Below are 5074 nucleotides of genomic sequence, written 5' to 3'. Positions count from 1 at the left end.
AGGCAGGACAGGCCCGCAGCAATGCTGGAAGGAGAAGGCTGAGCCAACCCTCTCCTGCACCTATGGGGCCCTACCCCACCCAACCTTCCCAGGGATCCCCGGGCCTGTGTTTGGCCTCTAATGCCCAGGTCTCTGGGCGGCACCCCAGCCCACCCGCTCCCTTTGCAGAGCACCCACCCCGAGGCCCACACATTAGAACACAGCTCTTCAGCTGTGTGCACCCCACATCCAGGAGTTTACACACCAGACTCACGCTCACATCCACACTCACACACGCACACCCACACTCACACCTCTGTACATGCATCAAAATATACTCCCCTTGCACCCACACTCACATGTCCTCATGCTCACACACACCCTCACACGCACACATCCACACTCAGTCACTCACATGTGTGCTCCCACATGGCCTGAACACAAGTAGAATGAGAGTTTGCTCTCAAGAAGTGTCAGAACAAAGAGAAAATGTGACAAGAGCATGTGATAGGAGAAAAGAAAAACAAGAGACAGAAAAAGAGAGCCAGAAGTGACCCCAAACTCCGAGGGTGCATACCCTCTGAGCCTCTGTGCCCTAGCTGGTACCGCTGGAAGGCTGGGAGTGACTCTCCACCCCTGCGGCTGAGCGCAGGGAGAGGTGGGGGGCGTGGAGGGAGGCCCCCAGCTTGGGGGTGGGGGTGGGGGAAGGGCCGCATGCCCCACTGGGGTGCAGTAAGCACGGAACTGAGCCCTGGGGGGAGGGTTGTTGGCTGGAACCCGCCCAGGTCACCTGCATCTGTTTACCCTGAAGCCTGTTTACAGTCAGAGCTGATGTTTACTCCCCTGGGGAGGAGGTGATGACACGTCCTGGACTGCAGAGGGTGGTGGCTGCTTCTCTAGCAGGAAAACTGGATCATGGGGGCAAGAAGGAAGCAGCCGCTCAGGAGGGCTGCCAAGTGGGTTGGAGGGGCACAGGCCACAACGATGAACCCAAGACCTCCACGCCCAAGGCCAGGAAATGGAAAGGAAACCCCAACACCAGCTGTGGGCATCCCGTGACTCCACTGGCCTGAGTCACAACAGCCAGGAGCAGCAAGAGCCTGGGAGGGGGAGCCAGTGACTCAGAATGAGTTCACACATTCATTCATTCACCAAATCTGTACTGGAAGCTTGCTGGGCCTGCGGTTGCACTACACACTGGAGACAGCATGTGGAGCAAAGTGGGCCAAGAAGCCATCCTCAAGCATTCTCACAGGGAATGAACAATTCACAAGTAAAAATGCATTTGGATAAGTGCTTCAAAGAAAGGTGCTGGGGGGATGGGCGCAGACCAGGTAGGAGAAGTCAGGGAGGGCTTCCTAGAAGAGGTGACACTGGCACCATATTTGAAGGGTGCGACTGGCCTCCTCCGAAGTCTCACAACTCTAGCAGCTCTGAGCTCTATGAGGGTGTGCTGGGGGTATAGCTCCAGAGGCAGGGAGGGGGATAGAGTCTGGCCCCAGAGAACATATTTGGACCTTATTCTAGAAAGAGCCACTGGAGAGTGTTAAACAGGGAAGTGACATGACCCAAATTGTTTCAAACCATCATTCTGGAGAGAATAGATTGTAGGAGCAGGGGTGTGAGAAGTGAGGCCATGAGTTGCTGCTGAAGTCATGAGTGCAGGAGATGGCAGGAGCCGGGCCACGGCGGAGGCTGGGGAGATGGAAATTAAGGGGCCAATGTGAGAACTGTTTGGGCCATGAAATCCACAGGACATGGAGACGCATGAACTGCAGGGAAGGCAGCAGTGATGGGGGAAGTCCCAAAAGGTCAGTCCAGGCTGGGGTTGTCTACAGAAGGACCAACCCATCCTCTTACCTCAAGAGGGGGGCCCCATATGGTCAATGTGTGCATCTGAGCCCCAGATATTTTCTGCCTCCGATTGGTGGCATTTAAGAGCTGGTCTGGGACGGTCCACAGAAAAGCGAGTGTCTGCTGGTCAGGGCAGACTTCCTGGAGGAGGAGAGATGGGAGCGGGGCCCCAGGGCAGGCAGGAAGTCATCATCCCAGGCAGAAGTGGGTCCCAGTCATTGCTCTGGGAAGAGGGTTAGCAGTGGGCATCTTGGAGACAAAATTGAGCTTCGGGGAAACATGACCATCGAAAGAACTTGTCTGTGGTCAGAAAACAGAAAGCAAGTGCCATATTTGATTGTGAAACAGTGTCAGATGTCCCGTGCATTTTATTCACCACTGTGTGTCTTGTTTGACATATTAGCGGCTCAGAGATTTTGTTAAACAGATGAGTAAATGTGAAGTCAATGTGGAACCTTGCTCTTTAAAACAACAACAACAACTAAAAACGGGTGGCGGGATGTGGACTGGCCTTCCTGGAGAGCCGGCTTCCCAGCCAGGCAGAGTCACTCTTGCCCAGCATGAGAAGTCCTTTCCTGTCTCAAACCCTAAGGACCTTCCGACTCAGCCCAGTTGTGGTTGTGGGGTTTCCAGAACAGGGATTTGAGTCTAGCTGGGTGGGGAGAGGGGAGGTGGGGACGGCTGGGGGGAAAGGAGGTCAGGCCTTCTTTTCCAGGACCAGGTAACCCGAGCCCAGCACAGGGCTGGCAGCGGGAGTGGTGGAGCCCGGGGTGGGGCACGGCACTAGGCGGGCGGCCTGACCATCTGCCCTCCCCAGTGAAATGTGATCAGCCACCCTGGGCAGGTAGCATGCATGGGGATCCCCACCCCCACGCTAACCCTCGTCTCAGGGTGACATGCCTGCAGGACTCTGCCTTGCCTGGGCATGGGGAGTTCCCCAGCCTCAGCGGAGGACTCATTGCAGGGCCCCCAAACTTGCTGAGGCCTCCCCATTCCACCTCGTCTTTCTGCTGCTAACCCATCTGTTGAGCAGCTCACACTACGGCAGACCCTGGGGTGGGAGTGGAGGGTGCGGCCGGCCCCTGCTCCCGCCGTACATCACAGCCCTGCTTCCATAGTGCACCCCCCGATCCTCCCTGAGTGGCCCAGCCACTGCAGGACCTTCAGTCCCCCACTTTCCTCAGCCACAACTCGCCAGCCTCGGGTCCCAGTTCCTCTGACACCAGCTTGCTGGGGCCCAATCTGATGGTTGCTCCCATTCCAGAAAAACGCATCCTTTGCAGGGTGGAATTTTAGGCCTCGTCGTGGACCGGTGGGAGAGCTGACTTTGAGCAAGAAGGAAGGGCTTTGGAAGCCTCCCTGGGAACACATCAGGGGAAGGAAAGCTGTCTTGCCCTCGTGGAGGCCTGGCCTGACCCCTGCGAGGACATGCAGGGTCTCCTGCAGCAGCCCCCAGCCCAGGATGAGGTTTGCGGGCTCCCCAGGGAAGGCACAGGAGGTGACGATGAGCCCTCAGGGAGGCTCGGAATGGAGAGACTTGGGAATGGGTGGTGTGCCCAGGCAGAGGGAGGAGCAGACCAGGCGGGCCTGGGTTCTAGCCTTGCCTGGTCCCTATTTCGCCTCCGGGAAAAACCTGGGGCTCATTCCATGCCGGGAGCGAGCAATGAGGGGGAAGAGGCTGCTGGAGCAGGATGAGTTCACCAGCACGTGTGGAAATGGGAACAGAAAGATGGCCTCGGTGAGTCCCCAAGAGGAGGGAGGAGAGCCCTGCCTCTGCCCCCCAGGTCTGGGGCACCCTGTTAGAACCGGCTGTGTCCTTTGTCAGGCAACAAGGCATGGGGATGTGGCCCAGGGTCAGGGAGAAGATGGGCCAGACCAAGGGGGCAAGTCGGGCCTGAGAGGCCGGGCAGAGGTCTCCGGCCAGAGAGGAGGCTGAGCCCCTAGGGCTGCTGCCGATGACTGTCATCCAGTACCCTGAGGAACTTTGGTCAGTAGAGCAGGAGAGGTGAGGCCACCAGAAGGGCAGATTCCAAGCCTTCCTACTGCCTGGTCCAGGGTCACTCAGACCTGAAGCCTGACTCTTGATGACCCATGAACTTTGCCCCCACCCGGCCTCTTCCCATCCATCCAGTCACCAGATCTTGTCAAGCCTCCTCAATGTGTCATGACACGCCCCCTCCTTCCCACGGCCCCCTCCTCCATCCCACCCAAGCTAGGACTCACCTGGAGGGCTCCTAACCTCTCTACCCACCTTTTGCTCCCACTCTTCTCCAACCCGCTCGCCTCAGAGCAGAGCACCTCGAAATGCAGACCCGGGTTGACTCTTCCCAGCATAAAGCCCTTCAGCTTCACCCCAGAAACTAAGGTTAAAGGCCAGCCCTGTGAGGCTCGGGCCTCCCCTCCCCTCGCTGCCCCCACGACCACCACCACCATCCTCTCCCGCTGCCTCTGGGCCTTTGCACAGGTTCTCTGCGTTGTTAGAGCACTCCTCCCTCCACCCCCCAGCCTAACCTGGATGATCCCTATCTCCCCTTTGGGTCTCGGTTGGCCACCCCTCCTGGGTGCTTTCCCTGCTCCTCCCAGGCTAGGGTAGGGTCCCTCCTATGCTCATGTTCTTCTTTGGCTGAGCACTTATTCTAGAACTGTCCCCTTGCTTGCTGAGCATCCCCAACCCTTCCCAACTGAAATCCCTGACAACAGGGACCTGTCTAGTGAGTTTCTGGCCAGTGCTAACAGAGTACCCAGCACACACAAGGACCTCAAAAATACTTGCTGATTGACAGAACATCTTGCTGCCAAATTTTCCTTCTCTTGGGCAGCCGCAACTCAGCACACTGGCAGGGGGGTTGGCAGGGCAGGGCAGAGGCAGGGAGACCAGGGGAAGTGAGAACACAATCCTCCACCCTAGCCTTACTCCTGTGAACAAGGAATCAAAAAATAACCAGGGGCCTTGGAGACAATTGCCTTGATGTCCAGCATCTGACATCCTCCAGGAGCTGAAGTGAACTCTGCCCCACTTTAGAACATTCCTCCTCTCCCTCTTTCCCACCCCGACTTCTCTTCTTCCTCAACAGCCCTCCCTCCCAGCCCTTCCCGGCCTGCCCCCGGCCAGCCTGTATACCCAGCTGACAGCTGGACATGCCAGCTCCTGCCAGCCCTTTCCCAGAGGGTCAGGTGACCCTCCCTGGGCGCTGGCATCCCAGCCCTTCTAAGCAGCCCTCTCCACCCCACTGCTAGAGTG

Source organism: Tamandua tetradactyla, chromosome 5 (assembly GCF_023851605.1).
Source record: "Tamandua tetradactyla isolate mTamTet1 chromosome 5, mTamTet1.pri, whole genome shotgun sequence".
Taxonomy (NCBI): Eukaryota; Metazoa; Chordata; class Mammalia; order Pilosa; family Myrmecophagidae; genus Tamandua; species Tamandua tetradactyla.
This window is presented reverse-complemented; position numbering follows the sequence as displayed.